This window comes from Papio anubis, chromosome 15 (assembly GCF_008728515.1).
Source record: "Papio anubis isolate 15944 chromosome 15, Panubis1.0, whole genome shotgun sequence".
NCBI lineage: Eukaryota > Metazoa > Chordata > Mammalia > Primates > Cercopithecidae > Papio > Papio anubis.
This window is the reverse complement of record NC_044990.1, coordinates 32,685,815-32,704,517: the sequence shown is the minus strand read 5'-3', so window position 1 is coordinate 32,704,517 and position 18,703 is coordinate 32,685,815.

Genomic DNA, 18,703 nt, shown 5'->3' with positions numbered 1-18,703 from the left:
TATTTTCACATTTTAGTTTATGGTGTGAAATTCTTATCTGCTACACTAAACTACACTTGGAACAACTAAGTGTGCATAATTCAAACCCCCTTTCTTGAGGGGTAACTATGGGTAGTGGCTCTAACGTCTCTTCCAACAAAGGTAATTATATGTATGAGTAGGAAAAAAGTCAGTTAAATTAATAGTAACTTCTATACTCACTTCTCTGTATTTCCTGAAACATAGTGCTCTAATCCCACTAATCTCAAATAAAAGAATCTAGTTTATAACTACAAAAGTCAAGGACTAGCTATCATTCGGTATGTTGGGTCAGATGACATTAGTTGGGACAATATACAAAACAGATCCATGGAAAATTCCCAAGTGCAAATATGACAGCAAAGTTGGAGAAAAAGAATATTTTGGCTGTAATATGTTCCCCACCAAACTAAACTCATGGTGCTACTGGTAGTAAAATTAGGAGTGGTGGTAATAACAATAATTATTATAAGGAGGAGAATTATTATCATGGCACGTAATTTTTGATTATTTATTATGCACCAAGCACTATACTATTTACGACATTATATTATTAAAACTTTTCAACAATTTTATCTCCAGAGTCCATGCTTCTGGCCACTCTTCCGTATTGCTGTCATTTACCACCAACAAACTCTAACATAGACATTCCAAAGGGTAGGAATCAAGTCGAAGTGCCTCAAATATAATTCAGTATTCACTTTGAAGTAGTACATATTTGTGCAGCCAAGAATATACATGTTATTTTCAGTATAGCTTTTCTGCATTTCTCTGGATTCTTTGTCAATGAAATTCTGTTGGAAACAGAAGAATACATTGTTATATTTTATTTTGTACTTTAATGAATGCACAAATAAATAATCATCCAGAGGATAGAATCTATTATTCACGTGCTTCCATACTAATAAAACAGAATGCCCACTTCCTGCATTTTACGTGTCACATTGGTTAGAAGCTCTAAAAACAGGTTATGTTGGAGATAGGTAGTTGTGGGTATTACACTTCTAGACATGGCTGAAGCATATCTGGAGACATCTCAGCTGCACTGTTATTTTTATATGTGAAGAGCAGTTCTTCACAGTTATCAGAGTGAAAATTCCATCTGCTACTTGCTATATACAGACTCTGAGCAGAAGCCACAGACCTTTAAAAATGCTTATTTGTTACAAGAAAATACAATACATTTTCAGAATCCTCAAATATTGAGCCAGAAAGATTATAGAAAATTCTATGCCAACGAGAGCCCGTAGAGATTACAAACATTATAGAGAGAGGAAAACAAAAGTATCCTGAATATCCCTATTGAATAAACTTCCTCGTTATTTAGTTTTGAAACACAATTTCAATTTTTTTTCCTCTGTTGTTACTGATATAATTTCACAGTTAGGCCGAAATTGAAGAGTGGGTGAGCAAAAGACATGTACTGTACGTGGCAGGGGCAAGTAGAACTGAGGAGGCAGGGGGACACATGAGCAAGTTTAACTTTTGATTCTTTTCAGAAAAGAAAACAATGAGAAAGAAAACAATTTCTTAAATGAGAGGTAGTCACACACACCTCCAGAATATCAAAATTTAAGCAGCTGGTATGGCATTTCAAATATGCATTGTGGGCTGTTCCTTTAGAAAGTCATCATAACTTCTTTTCATTGTCTGTAAAAAATAGATGTTAAATAGTTCTGAGTTTTAAGAGAACACTGGGGCATCTCAGATTCTCCAAAACATGTTTGTTTGCTGTTTCCTAAATATTTAATACAATGCATATATAGGTTAGCATACATTGTGATTGCCTGATTTTTTTTATTGAATTTCCTTTTCAGATGTTCACGATACGTGATGTCCATGTGCAGCAGATAAAAATTTATAACAAAAAATATGAACGTATGAACGTAGTTAGTATTTATGTGTATTTGAATCTTCTATCTTTACTTGTTCTTTCTCTCTTAATTCTATTTTACCTAAGCCCATGCCCCTTATATACTTGAAGAACCTTCCAGGAGAAAAAGCTACTTTTATATGCCCTTGCTTGTTTTTGTTGTGTGTGTTTTTTTTTTCCCCAAGTAGGTTTTTTACTAGCCCCAAAGGTGTGCATTGTTGGAATAATTTAATGCTATCCTAGGGCTAGTCAATTGTAAACAAGTCTGCTCTATGGAAAAACTGCTTAAAAACTGCAACTCAACATCTTAGACTATGAAAAGGAACTGACTGAGGATGTATTTTTATAATAAGGCTCCTCGATTCACATTTTAAATCAACACTTCCCATTGGAGTTTGTGTGGGTTAGTAAGAACAAAGCGAAATTCTGAACTGTCATTTAGATAAAGATAATGATAACAAAAATAGTTTCTATAATTTTACAAAGGCAAATCTAGTCCTTGAAGAAATCTTACATCAACAATTCACCAGAGTTTACAGAACTTGCTTTGTGCATCTGGGGAGTCACATGTATCTGAGTTTGTTGCCATTTCCCACAATTTAAGTGACTACCAAAAAGTAAAGTTTAAATAATTTGATCTAGAGGTTGGCAAACATTTTTCATTTATTTATTTATTTATTTTTATTTTATTTATTTATTTATTTTTTTGAGATGGAGTCTTGCTCTCTCGCCCAGGCTGGAGTGCAGTGGCGCCATCTCCGCTCACTGCAAGCTCCGCCTCCCAGGTTCACGCCATTCTCCTGCCTCAGCCTCCCGAGTAGCTGGGACTATAGGCACCCGCCGCCACGCCGGCTAATTTTTTTGTATTTTTTGATAGAGACGGGGTTTCACCGTGTTAGCCAGGATGGTCTCGATCTCCTGACCTCGTGATCCGCCGGCCTCGGCCTCCCAAAGTTCTGGGATTACAGGCTTGAGCCACCGCGCCCGGCCGGCAAACATTTTTCTTTAAAGGACCAGATCATAAATATTTTTGACTTTGTAGGCAAACTGTCACAACTACTGAACTCTGCCATTACTGTAACTCCCAAGTACACATGAACAATAAATTAACAAATGGGCATGGCTGTGTTGCAATAAAACTTTGTTTACAAAAACAGGCAGTGGCTGCACTCAGCCTGTGAATTGTAGTTTGCCATAGTTTCAAAATAGAATCATTACAATTTAATCTTTTCCCTGAAAAATCAAGAATCTTGCATATTTTATGAAAACCGTTTTATTTCAGATATTTCTAGAGTATCACAACTACTTTTTATCACATTGTCAACAGATTCAATTTTTTGGACTGAACTGAAAGCTTAGTATAAGCCATATATAAAATGGTTGTAAAATATGGGAATTTTTATTCCCCACATGATTTTCGTATTTTTATTACTATTTCAGATTTCTAAATTACTTACTGCTATCTGACAGAACAGGTCAGTTTTCTTTTAGCTTCTGCTGATTTCTTTCATCAATAAACAGCTCAATACAAAGCTCTGAGGGATCAAACCCACTGTTAGTCTTTAAAAACTTCCTGAAAAGAGGCCTCACCCACGTAAATTATTAAAATATTGATGAAAGCAAAACAAGCCACTCCAGTAAACTTTATGCATAGTGACAATATAATACTGAGGTTAATGTATAAAATAATGTTATGAAAAATGATTGTAGGAAAAGAAAGCTTCATCCTATACATACAGTTTTAAGGTGTGTCTTCATTCTTATTCATGGCAGTACACTGCCAACAATACGATGATTTTAATGTTTCTGACTGCCTCTCTTCTCTCTTGATATTACCAGGAGGCAGAGGGTCCTTTATATGCATTTTCAGCTGCATAAAGACTCTGTTTAGAACGTTTTACTGGAGTGAGCTAAGAGCTTTAGCTTGCTTAGTGGACTCCTGAATTACTGCAGCTTCATCCTGTCCTTATGCAGACTGTGACAATGTTTTATTTACTTTATTATCTTGTTACCCTTTAAAGTGTGCGTACTTTGCCCACTTAAATTAGCAGAAACCCATTTTCTCCTTTCACTAACAATAGCAAAATAGATCTATTAAAACTTTACAAGTGTAAAAAAGGACAGTCTACCATTTAGCTTGAACTAAGAAAGACTCACTTTGCACCGCTGATTTATACTCTCCCTTTCACTAGATCTCATTTACCCTATATGTTGCTGGCAAACAAAGAAATATTGGAGAGCATCTCATGTGTTTCATTTATGGTACAACATATTCTGTGTCTAATTCTAACATACATCCCAGAATGTTAAATCTACCTGGCATCAAGCAATTCATGCCTTGATGATTAATTACAAGTCTAATAGAAAAGATAAACAACCCATTGCAATTGCAGAACAGTAAGCAATTTCCTTAATCATGGAGAAATTACTAAATCCTATTCATCACAGGTGTGTAGGTTTATGTTATCAGCATCTGCTGTGAATCACATGAAGTTATTATTTTCATTCTACAGCACCAATGGGTGTTTATGGAAATAACTGTACACTATACAATTTTGATTGCACAGTGAGAAAAATAGTTATTTGGAATGCAATTTGGACTGCAATATTTCTTTTTTGTTGCCTCTCATTTGGCAGCTTATGCTACTCAGATATTATCATCAATATGCCATACATAAACTTACATTCATCACTGGTACTTAGGCTTATTAACTAAACAGCAATTATATTGTCGTAGGAGGATTATGGGAATGCCTATGACTGAGTGTTGCAATGTTTCCTTCTTTACAGCACAATGTGTTTTTTGTTGTTAACAACAAGCCATAATGTAAACAGTCTGTTTGAAAGTATAAGAAATGTCATTGAAGGCAAAAACATCATTTTATGAAAATGTCCATTTGTAAACATTCTTTTATAAAACTTAGCAACTCAACATATTCTAACATAAAGTATATTGAACACGATCTACACAAAAGATTCAATTGTAATAGGCAATTTTACAAATCAAAGAAGGTCTGATATTCATGCAAAATCACAAAGATCACTTGAACCCAATCTCAATATTTTTTTAAAAAGTAGGTGAGTTTTAGAGTTATCAGTTCCCACTAAATGATATATAACTTCCCCTCAAAATGAAACGGTAACTGATTGTACCTCTTGGTAGCCTGTCATTTACCTGTAAGTCACTTCCCCAGAGCGAACCCAGCCTTTGTGACTCCAGATCAACTGAAAGTAGAACAAAGACAAGCAACCTCTCTTGCATTCCAGCATCACTACAGCAAGTTTGTGGACCATGTGGTAGGTCCTTGACATTCTCTTGACCACACTCAGTATCTGTAAGAGGGAAAAGTTCATTCTTTCCTCTTGTCACATACCTGAAAAGAGAGTCGAGAGGGAACGTCTCTGCCTGCTTCCTACATAGTTAATTTAGTGGGCTGGTTATCAGAGTTCATAACTAAAGTTTTTCCATAGGCTGTAACATCATAGTGAGTTTGCTAAAATGTACTATGTAAGGCTCACAGATGCTGGTAGTACTGAAAATTTCCAGATTTGATTTTTTTTAAAGGACAGAATTGAAAGGGAGAGATTGCAAGCTATTTTATACAGGAGATAGAAAACTAGTTGAAAAATAGACTCTGCTAATCTAACAGAGATCTTACACCAACTACTTTAAAATATGTAAACGTGCAGAGAGAAGAATTTTTACTGGGGAGATTTTTTTTTTAACCATCATCAACTGCGACTACACTTGTAAATAGTAAGTTGCAATATTTGAAGTAATGAAAGTCATATTAAATACTTTCACCTGAGTTCATTAGGTTTATTGATATAATTGCAGTTCTGCTCTAATTTGCATATATTAACAGAGATTTTGTATTCACTGTGCAATAGCTTCATAAAACAACATGATGTGACTACAGTTGGAACTAGAAATTAGGACTGGCCAAACAGAAACCACAGACTTTCTATTAAAGCTTCAGGCAATGATTCCGTTTGAGTTTGAATGAGCTATTTCACTTGTGTCTGTACTCATCTTGCTATAGGTATAAATTAGAATCATGATTTCTGCCCTATGATTCCTCAGAGATGATAAGAGTATAAGTTCAGATTTTAAATAAATCCTGGAAGTCTTTAAAGGAAGAAAACAGGGCTATACTAAATAACAATGAATCTATACTTTCTCTTTTTATATTTAAAAATTATAATACGGCCAGGCACAGTGGCTCACGTCTGTAATCCCAGCACTTTGGGAGGTCAGGAGGTCAAGACCAGCCTGGCCAACATGGTGAAACCCCATCTCTACTAAAAATATAAAAAATTAGCTGGGTGTAGTGGCAGGAGTCTGTAATCCCACCTACTTGGTAGGCTGAGGCAGGAGAATCACTTCAACCCAGGAGGCGGAGGTCGCAGTGAGCCGAGATTGCGCCATTGCACTCTAGGCTGGGTGACAGAGTGAACCTCCATCTCAAAAAAAATATATATATATATATAATAGAAACTTGCGTTTTATTTTAAAAACTCATCACTGCTGTGTGGTCCAGATGTTGAGTTGACATTCCCACTATAAGCAAGAAGTGATTCATTCTCTACATGTGTTATTACAATTTTCAATCTATTTACTCTTTTAAGATGGCAAAATCCTGCTGATTTTTCGCACTTTTTGAATATAAAAAGGCATATGCATACATACAAAATACAATTCTTACTTTTTGAAAAGAAATTTAGAATATTGATTTAGAGCATATGTTTCCTGGAATGATTTTCCCCTGGCTTTTTAGGTTGATTTTTCTTTCAGCTTTCAAATAATAGGATTTATTTAATTTATATTTAAATAAGCTATATCTGAAAGAAGACTATTTTTCTAACAACCCAAGATGACTTACATTATTAAACATTTTATTTTTTTCTCCTATTATTATTTAGTTTTACCTTATTTTCTATGAAGAGATTTCTATTCATGACTATTTTAGGAAGAAATTTGATTTTCTTATGTTTTTCCTGTCTTGTAATTGTCTTACAGATTTGATTCTTAACCTGTGGGTTGGCATTGTTGTTATCTCTATATAATACATGAGAATGCTGAGCCACATAGTGATTAAGTAACCTGCTAAGGCTATACAGCTTTGAATTGGGAGAGAAAGAACTCGAATCCAGGCTCTCTGTTTCTAATGCAGTATTTTACCCATCTACTATATTGTCTCTCCGGGATAGGGCCCTGAAAAAAATAGAGAAATGAAGACACTATTTATCCAATAGGGGGAAAAGCACAGGAAGATAAGACTGGTGAAGGTAAGACTTAAGTGAAAGAGAGAAGAAACCAAGGGTTTGTATTTAGATATACCAGCACTGGGGGACTATTATAAGCTGAATTGTGTGCCCTCAAAAGGTGTCGAAGTCCTGACCCCCAGTATTTGTGAATGTGGCCTTATTTAGAAATAGGATCTTTGCCTGTGATCAAGTTAAGATGAGGTAATTAGGGTGACCCTAATATAGTATAACCATGTCCTTACAAAAAGGAAATTTGAACACAGAGACACACATGCAGGGAGAGCACCACATAAAAATGAAGGCAGAGATGAGGGTGACATATCTATAAGTAAAGAAATGCCAGATATTACAGGCAAACCACAGGAAGCTGGTTAAGAGGCCTGGAATAGATTTTCCCTTATAACCCTCAGGAGGAATTCACCTTGCCAACACCTTGATCTAAGACTATCGCCTCCAGAACTTGAGACAATAAATTCCTGTTGTTTAAGCCACCCAGTGGGGTACTTTGCTACAGCAGCCTTAGGAAACTAAGCAGAGGCTTGTGCTCACCATGGGGTGAGTTAAATAGCAGTTGTATATATGATTCTAAGTTCAAAAAAGAAGTCTGGGCTCAATGTGGTTTGAACAGAATTTGTATACAAATTTGAATAAAATGCTTTCTTATAAGACACACCAATTTATGTTTCTTTTTATTGGATTCTGCCTTTTAATTACAAAATGGCCTATATCTACATATTTCTCAATACCAAATTAATTTTATTATTTCTCTGTTTCTTTTTCTGTTCTTTTTTCTTTCTTTTTTTTTTTTTTTTTTTTTTTTGATGGAGTTTTGCTCTTGTTGCCCAGGCTGGAGTGCAATGGCGTGATCTCAGCTCACTGCAACATCCACCTCCTGGATTCAAGTGATTCTCCTGCCTTAACCTCCTGAGCAGCTGGGATTACAGGCGCATAGCACCATGCCCGGTTAATTTTTGTATCTTTAGTAGAGACCGGGTTTCACCATGTTGGCCAGGCTGGTCTCAAACTCCTGACCTCAGGTGATCTGCCTGCCTTGGCCTCCCAAGGTGCTGGGATTATAGGCATGAGCCACCATACCTGGTGGCTCATTTTTCATATTATGCCTACTGGATACTAGCTTAATTTTGTCCTACCCCACATTTGTCACTATCACTCTCCCTGTAAAACTAACATGAAAACTATTTTGCAAACATGTAATATGCTAAGTATGTGGAACTAACATTTTGGAGCATTCACTTCATACCAAGAATTGTGTTATGCATACTACATAGATGTTCTTGTTTTAATTCTATAATATTCTTTAGTGGCAAAAGACAAAGCAAAAATGTTTGTAACTATACAATTCATAGCCAAGTAAATGTGACAAAATTTTAGTAAGTGTGATGTCAGGCCCATGACAGGTTCTCAACACATTCAGTTTCTCTACCTTTATGACATTTTCAATGCATATTAGTTTCCATACATTTATGGGTGGATTATTTATCATAAAAACTATTAATATTATTGAGAATGTGTCAACATAATCAAAATCAAAGTAGTCATGTGTCTATCTTCTGGTACTAAATTGAAGGAAATGTGTGTGTGTATATCATTCAGTCTTCTTAGTTGTAATTAGTAATTTAATTTTGGATAATAGAAGGAGAAAAGGAGTTTATTAAAAGGATACTATATAGCCAGATGAATCAATGGGAAACCTATGGAATCAGAGAATGGCATCTATGGAGTCAGCCTCAGCTAACAATACCATCTGGAGATTTATCTGGTCGGGAAACCACTGTCACCCTTTCTTACCAATCACCAGATGTTATAGCTGTCTCTGTTACCACTACTGTATGGAAAACTCAATCCTATAGAATTCTTGTCAGAGAAATACTACTCCTGTTTGTCAGAGATTCATGGTTCCACTTTTCTGGTGTGAGCTTTTGTGGCAAAGCCAGCACCAATGTCACTGATGGGCAGAAAGTAGATCATGTTCTTGAGTCTCTGTTATAAGAAGTCTGAAAAAGCAGGAATCGGGTATATTAACCTCCTATGACAGGGAATGGTCTCTTACTACCAATAAAATCCATGTAGTAAAATATAGCCAACTCGACAAAAGAGATTCAGATATTCCATAGCTGTAAGTAGTGACAATGCTCACTACACTGTGGCAGAGACTGTGTCTTATTCATCTGTATATTCCAACACCTAACCATGTGAATAAAACATACTAGGCAATTAATTTAGCAAAATCAAATAATAAGGTACATGAAGAGTAGTAACACCAATTAAGTGAAGTTCACTTTTATTATTTATTCAAACTTTAAATAGGCTCACAATTTTGAATCCTTGTCAAATTTCATAGTTCAACCTGTGTGTTTATGGGATCAGTAGTTTGATTCTATGTAATTTAATATTGGAGAGCTACTTAGATTGAGATGCATGTTCAAAAATGCAAGTGTTTTGTTCATTTAATAAATAATTGTGGCAAATTTATTAAAAATATGTTATTCCCTGGCCCCTGAAGCAATAATTTCTCATTTGAATTCAGTTGTCATTGAAATAAGGCTAAAGCAAAAATTGGTATAATATCATTCACTTGGAATAGAAAGTAATTAATAAATAAATCTGGGTAAATGTATTGGCTAAACACTCTGAAGAACTAACCAATTAACACAGCACCTCACTCATGGTCTCTGAACATTATTCATTCATTATTCAGCATACATTTATTGAGTAACTAGAGCAACATGCCAAGTATACTGTTGGAACAGAGGATATGTCCTATATATAAAACAGTGTCACATTTCTATCTTAAAGGGCAAAAAAAAAAAAAAAAAAAAGTGGAGAAATTCTACTTCCAAACTAATGCTATTGAAATTCTCAAATGTACAGCTAATCAGAAAGTTATTTTTGCAGAAATTATCATACAGGTTTCTATGTCACCCCAGATGTAATTGTCAAGTGCAGTTTGTGTCTCATCACTCTTTGCCACATCCTTTCTTTGGCCTTTCCTTCCATATGCTTGTCTCTCTCCTGCCTGTGGTTTTCTATTTCTGTCTCTCTATCTCTCTCTAAGAAAAAAAAAAAAAAAAGGATATCACTTTGCCTGCTGTGCACTAAACTGAGTAAGGAAATGATATCCATCAACTTTATCTCTTGGCACCATTCTTCCTGGTAATATATAGCATGCTACTAATTTTCAGGTGAATAAAATGCCCTTGCCTCTTGACTGTGGATATATGGATATAATCTATCCTTTTGTATGTGTTTTTCACTGCTTTGTGGAACTTTCCAACTATAGTATTAGTAAAATGGAAAGAAAATCTAATCCATCCTTTGTCTTCTTGTCTTCTGAAGGACAGAAGGCTAAAATATTTATCCACAGACCCACAGGCCCCATTAGTTGAAAGCTGCCCCCAACAGCATTAACTTCCCTTCCAGATTGTAGTTTTGCATAGGCCAGGGGACTTGTGTCAAAAAATTGGGAAGGGGGTGGGAAAAGAAAAGCATGAAGAGACTTATTGTTCTGCTTGAGATAAGATGCCATCTGCACATGATAGGTCTGAATTCACATGGAGCTGTCTACCACGGTAGCATCCAGACTCAGTGGGTAGGCCAAAGGGAGGCAAGTACAAATGCCATTGCATGTTTTTATTTATTTATTTTTCTTCTGTCACCCAGGCTGGAGTGCAGTGGTACAATCACAGCTCAGTGAAGCCCGGAACTCCTGTGCTCAAATAATCCTCCTTCTTCAGACCCCAGTGTAGCTGAGACTATAGGTAGACACCACCATGTTGGCTAATTAATATTAATATTAATATTAATATTATTATTTGTAGACACTGGGTCTTGATTTGTTGCCCTGACTGGCCTTCAACTCCTGCCCTCAAGCTATTCTTTCACCTTGGCCTCTCAAAGTGCTGGGATTCCAGGTGTGAGTCACTATGCCCAGCCTGCCATTGCGTGTCTTGATGTAGCAGCCAATTCTAGACTTTCCCTGACAATCTTCACCCAGCCAATAGCTGATTTTGCCAACCCTTCTTCCTTTCTAGTTAACTAGTTTTGGAGATGCAATTGTAACACAAGACTAGGGAGACAAGGAGTTTAGGAACAGTTGTTTTGTATGATAGTTTTCAAGTTCTGAAAAACTAAAAATCGAATCAAACAAAAGCAGCATTGGAGGCATAAGAGTTAGGGATATGCAGGTATTTGCTATCTACCATCTGAAGTATTTTTGCTCTTACCTGCATTCCAAGGGCCAGATGTTATATCATCACCAACTCTACAGTAAGTGGGGAAAGAAGTGTGGTATAATTTAGAATCCTAGGTGTCTGAAATCACCACCAATTTTTTATCCACTAACCTGTATAGAGCTTTCAAATAGAAATTCTGAGAACTACGTACTCAAGTGTCTTTAGGAGCCAGACAAGCGAGGCCAGCCAAGTGGACATTATGCCAAACTGCGTAACAGATGCCCGCCTATAGAAGACAGCAGATACTTGCTCTATCCAAATATTGCAGGTGAGAAGAAACCTGAGGTGATAGATAGCCCAATGGTGGCTTTTTCAAGATAAACCAGAAATCGGGATATTTATATAAAATCTCCCAATTTTAAAATTTGAAAATGTGTTTAAATGTTTAACTTTTATTAATTTTTAAAATATTGGAAAATAACTTTGAAATGTTTTAAATGTACAAAACAAAACAAATGTACTGGCCAGGATCTTAACTGCTTAGTACCAATATGTTGATTCCTTCTTGTTCAAGTGAGGGGTGACTGGAATTACTATTTGCTTATCCTTAAAGTGTAGAGGTAGTATATACAAATTTCAACATTATCTCTTAAATCAATGAATTCCTTAAATCATGCCAATGCTTCCAATTATTGCTACTGAAAATTCTAATTTAAGACTGTGCTAGGACAACAAAGACATGTGAACTCTGTGATTTGATTCCTTCAAAGGTCCTTACCACCGTTTAAATAAATATTTGGCACTTTCTGAGAACATATGTGAAGACTAAGCACACAAAAAGTGTTTGCAAAATTACCTGCCCTAAACTAGATTCAATTAAAAAAATTCACAATCAAGATAGAACATTTATTTTTACTTCATTCAGGTGAACATATAAAGCATTCATATGCCCACTATTTGAATCTATAATACCCGAAAATGGCTATATTAAAAATTGATAAATATTTTATTATATGCTGATCAACTGCACAATACTGTCACAGTCTTACTTATCCACATAAATTTATATTTATTTAAAAACTTTTAAAATCCTTAAATTATTTTAGAAGTTAGGCATGACAATCTTTCTTTTTTTTTTCATGTCACAGCACCAAACATATTAGGGCTGCTTCTCTGTAATAATGTTTGTATTAGTCAGCATTCTCCAAAGGGGCAGGTCCAATAGGATAGATAGAAAGATGAGAAGAGATTCATTAAGGAATGTGACTCATTTGATAATGGAGGCTGAGAAATCCCAGGAGAGGCCATCAGCAAGCTGGAGAGCCTGAGATGTCAGTAGCATGGCTCAGTCTAATTTTGAAGGCCTCAGAACCAGGGAAGCTGATAGTATAACTCTCAGTCCAACGTCAAAGGCCTGAGAACCGGGGGGCTTCTTGTTAGGTCCTGGAGTTCAAAGCTCAGAAAGCCGGAAATTTTGATATCCAAAGGCAGGAGAAGTGTGTTGCAGCTCCAGCAGAGAGGGAGAGGGAGAAAGAGTGAGAGGAAATCCCCTTTTTCCTATCTAGGCTCCTAGTGGATTTGAGGGTGACTGCCCACATTGAGGGTGGATCTTCCTCATTCTGTCTACCAACTCACAAGCAACCCAGTCTCCTCTGGAAATACTTTCACAGACACATCCAAAATATTGCTACACTAGTTCTCTAGGTAATCCTTAATCCGGTCATGTTGACACCTAAAATTAACCATCACAATATTCAAAACAATAGCTATATAATTTAGATTTTTTATTAGAAAATCCTACCCACTAAATCTTTTTTTCCTGACAAGACTTAACATTGTCAGATTGTAATAACCCAAAACAGGGGAAATTTTATTTTATTTTATTTTTCATTTTTATTTTATTTTATTTTTTATTTTTTATTTTTTATTTTTTATTTTTTTATTTTTTTATTTTTTTTGAGACGGAGTCTTGCTCTGTGCCCCAGGCTGGAGTGCAGTGGCGCGATCTCGGCTCACTGCAAGCTCCGCCCCCCCCCGGGTTCACGCCATTCTCCTGCCTCAGCCTCCCGAGTAGCTGGGACTACAGGCGCCCACCACCTCGCCCGGCTAATTTTCTTGTATTTTTAGTAGAGATGGGGTTTCACCGTGTTAGCCAGGATGGTCTCGATCTCCTGACCTCGTGATTCGCCCGTCTCGGCCTCCCAAAGTGCTGGGATTACAGGCTTGAGCCACCACACCCAACCAACAGGGGAAATTTGATGGTGAGGATAACAACAATCTCTTAAAAATGATGACACCATTAGGTGCTTATACCTCATCAATTTACAATCTCAGGTTTGACTCTGAATCAAATTATCTAGAAATATGTCTACTATTATGAATAAAATTGGAAAATATATTGAATATAAATCACATAATACCTTTTTCAGGAGACTTTGCCCTGCACAGTAACTTAATCAGACAGGGAAAATATGATTGAATTCAGAAAAACAGTGTAGCTCTTTGTGAAACCCAAAAGCCATGCACAGCCTGATACATGTCTTTGTATGTAGTATAAGGCCACCTTACCAACTCATGAAGACATATAACAAAACAAAATGTCATGCCTTTTTTCTATCTTTGTTTTTATTAAAATATATAATATAGTATGTAACTTCTCATCTCTTTCTCTTGTTTTCGGACAAACTTCCATATGTGTGTACTGAATATACATGCATGTTAAAGCTTCCCAATATAATCTTTACTAAATAGCCATTAAGCTACTGTTCATTTCTTTTCTTAAAGCTGCTACTTTAAAATTAATGTCCAAATAGCTGTACGTGTGTAGCTTAGTGGCTGTTACTAAACAATCAAAATATCAGGGGTGATAATATCTTCAAAGGTACTTACCTTTAACCTTTCACATACAGAGGAAAACATGGTTTAAGAGTTATAATGTCATATTATCTCTAATTTTTTTTCTTCTAAAAACCAAAAATTCAACTCTGGACCATTTAGCTTCCATGGCATCTTCCCTTAGATTTTTACTTGTTACTCCTAATAAAATTGTTGTTCCCAAACTTGTCCACAAATTATTGTACTCTGGTGAACTTCAAAAAATAGTAATGACTTTGGCCCATCACAAGAGACTTTGATTTAATTGATTGTGGGTGTGTCCTAGGCTTTGGGACATTTAAAAAAATTCAGGCGATTCTAACATGCAGACAGGTTTGGAAACCACTGTGTTAGTGCAAAGTCATGGCTCCTTGATGGGTATTTTTTGAGCACTGGCAGTTTTGCTCAGTGCTTGTATCTCAGAGAATATATGAAGTACACAAAAACTTCTTAAAGAGTGCAGCTCTTTTAAAAAATCAAGGCCAAAAGGGGTTCATAGAAATAAAAACAAAAATAAAATGCCTAAAGAAAAGTGGCCTGGGTGTAGGAGGTATAGTTCTCAGGGCATGGTCTCCCCCAAATCCTGCATGTTCCAATGAATTGGGAGCCATAAAGCTCTCTTTCTCCTGCATTCAGCCTTAGGCTCATCTACATTATTATAAGAACAAAACACTAATTCCATTGATCCAGTCGAGCACGGTATTTTGAGAAAATGTAGATAATAGTTCTATAAGGATATACAGTATTTGTAAGAGCATTTCATCTAACAGTATTTAATGTAGATGGCTGTATACAGGAGGTTAATAATTGCATTGGTGCTTAATGTTCTGAGAATCATATTATGGCAATCCTATATAAGAAACAAACTGTTGAAAACATAGCTTTATATGTAGTGTAAGGTAAATGAATATTTTATTGTTTCTGGGTGCCTAATAAAAATGTAATTCTTTTAGTTATCATTAGCTCAATACCAAGGATGATGTAATAAGTACTTAAGGGTGTCATGTCACAATTGTCTCTTTTTCTCCTACACAGCTTGAAACTCTGTAAGGACACAGCTGCAAACAAAGGAAGTGCTTGATATTTATGCATCATCTGCCACAATTTCATTGCTGCTTGAACCAGATAAATTATGAGGGGTATTTTAACAACTTATACCTCAGCTAGTAATCAGATGCTTACAGTTCAGCACAAAAATGTGTTACATTGAATGGAATAGTCTTTCCAAGTAGCTACTGTTTGATCCAAACTTTAGTTTGGAAGCATATGCACATTTATTTACACATTTTAAATTTGGGAAAAAGCATTGAAAAGAATAGTGTAATTATATTGCTATATTTGACGCTGACTTTCTTACCAAGCTGACATAGTTACGTGACTTTTCAAGGGGTCCACTCCTGAGAGTTACCATTCATTTGTGAATACAAATTTTAGTTCATCCATTAAAATTATGTTATTGGTAGAATTTACATAATTAGGCATAATATAAATTGCTAAAATATTTTAAGTAATGGTAGAGATGTGCAATCTGATACATACTCAATGAAAATGAGTCATAGAAAACATAGAAGGGACCTGAGAGATTATTTTATCCATTTCCTTCAATTTGTATATCAATATATCAAATATTAACTCAACAAATATTTATTGAGTCTCTGTCATTAAAAGTGGATGTAGAAATTGAGACACAGGGAATTGAGATGACTCACCCAAGGGTCAAACTGGAACAAAAAGTTACAATACTTGGCTTACAATGCAAGGGTCTACACACTGCATGATGTTGCCAATACTACAGTCCTGTCTGCCACCACTTCACTGCCACTGCCTGCACTTGCTAGCAGACAAACTTCCCTAAGCCATCTATTCAACATTTTATTCTGAAAAATTTCATAGAAATGGCAAAACAAAGATTTTAAGGTGAATATCCTTACATGCACCACCTGTATTCTTCCATTAGCATTTTACCCAGTTATTTTATCACATTTCTACCCATTTATTCATCTCAGTATTAATCTGCTTTACAATCTTATTGTTAAGTACATTTTAAACTATATTATAGACATCAGTATACTTTTTCCTAAATGCTTCAGCACACATATCATTAACTAGAATCCAACGTTTGTTGAAGTATAAGGAAATGCACAAACCTTCAGTGTACATTCACTGAGTTTCAATAAATACATACACCCAAGTATAATCTCTTTCAAGATACATGATGCTGTTATCAGTCTATGGAGATACAGCAGTCTACGGCTGGCAGGCCAAATCTTGTACTCCCAACAGTTTTTGTAAATAAGCTATTTTTGAAACACAGCTACATACATTTGCTGACATGTTTATGGCTGCTTTTGTGTTACAATGGCAGAATAGAGTAGTTGCAACAGGAACCATCAGGCCCACAAGCTGAAAATATTTGCAATCTGGCCCTCTACAGAAAAAGTTTGGTACATGGTATTCTAGAAAGTTTCTTCTGGTCCTTTCCAGTCAATTCTCCAGATGAAGATTTTCGTGTAAATAAGCGCATACCATATGCACTCTTTTTGTAAGGCTTCATTTACTCATTTTACTGTTTTTGAGATACATTTATTTTGTTGAATATTTCTGTAGTTTACCTGTTTTAATTGCTCAGTAGTATTACAATGTATGAGTATACTCCAGCTTGCTTATCTCTTATTGATAACATTGTTTATTTATATTTGGGGGCTATTATGAATGAAACTGCTATGAACACCTCTTATGGTTTGAATTTGACCCCTAAAGTTCATGTGTTGGAAACCTAATCCCCAATATAAGAGGGGATTTGAGAGGTGGGGCCGTTAAGAGGTGATTAGGTTATGCGGGCTCTGCCCTTATGAAGGGATTAATGCCTTTATTGCTGAAGTGGGACAGTTATCACAGGAGAAAGTTTCTGATAAAAAGATGAGTTCCACCCTCTTTGCCACTCACTTTCGCATGTACACTCTCATATCATGTGATGCCTTCCACCACGTAATGAAGCAACATGAGGGCTCTTTATAGTGTAGCCCCACAATCTTGAACATCCCAGCCATTAGAACAATGAGAAATGCGTTTCTCTTCTTTATAGATTACCCAATCTCATGAAGTCTGTTACAGTAATACAAAATGGACTAAGACAATACCCTTGTGTTAATGGTTGTTGTAAAACCATGGTTCTTATCTTCTTAGTTTAAAATAAATTAAACAGGCCGGGCGCGGTGGCTCAAGCCTGTAATCCCAGCACTTTGGGAGGCCGAGACGGGTGGATCACGAGGTCAGGAGATCGAGACCATCCTGGTTAACACCGTGAAACCCCGTCTGTACTAAAAAAATTCAAAAAACTAGCCGGGCGAGGTGGCGGGTGCCTGTAGTCCCAGCTACTCGGGAGGCTGAGGCAGGAGAATGGTGGGAACCCGGGAGGCGGAGCTTGCAGTGAGCTGAGATCCGGCCACTGCGCTCCAGCCTGGGCGACAAAGCGAGACTCTGTCTCAAAAAATAAATAAATAAATAAATTAATTAATTAATTAAACAAGAGGCACACATCTCACAAAGGAGATGCAGCATAGAGCAATTTATTGCAAAGAATAAAGAATATTTTGAAATTTAAGTATGGAATAGACAGTACACCCAGAGAGAGAGACGGTTCAGAGCTGGCTGCTCCTAAGGATAAGACAGCATTGGCTGTTACTGGGAAAACGCCCGTTATGGGAGTCTTCATGATTATTCATAAGGGGGATGGGAAGAGGTGTTACTAATAAGCATATTCTGGTGGTCCTTTGGGTGCACATGTGCAATAGCTGTACATGCTTGTTCTTACATCACACGTCTCATTAAATCTCCACCCAGGAGTGTGCTTTTTACTATTACAATGAGTAAGAGTAAGTCCGAGGATAGGTAAAATCGAAATGCACATGCTCTCTACAGGAGATAGTTTTGTTTGAATGAACTTGACTACAATGTGAATGCTGGGGCTTATTGTGTTGCAGGCGCAGTCGCCATGGTTGCTGTGTCTCAAGGACATGGTTTCTTCCTTGACTACCTATCCGGCCTCACTTGTGTATGTTTTCATTTTGGAGGAGTAAATATGTACGGGTTGATAGGATAGTTCATAGGATAAGCATATATACAGTTTTTTAGAGGAATGCTAGACTGACTCTCAGCGTGGTAATACAATCTTACATTTATACAAACAAGGTATGAGAGATCCAATTGCTCCACATCCTTGACCATACTTGATGTTGTCACTTTTTTGTTTGTTTGTTTGTTTGGCTACTCTAGTTGGTAGACAGTAGTACCGTATGTGACTCTAATTTGTATTTTCCTAATGACTAAAAATATTGAAGGACTTTCTTCATTCAGTCTCTAGTGATGTCACCGATATTTGCTTCTCAAATCTCAAACATTTTATATGCATCATTGTTATGGAATGGATCACGTACCCTGGATTACAATAATTTCAATCAGAAAATACAAATCTTTA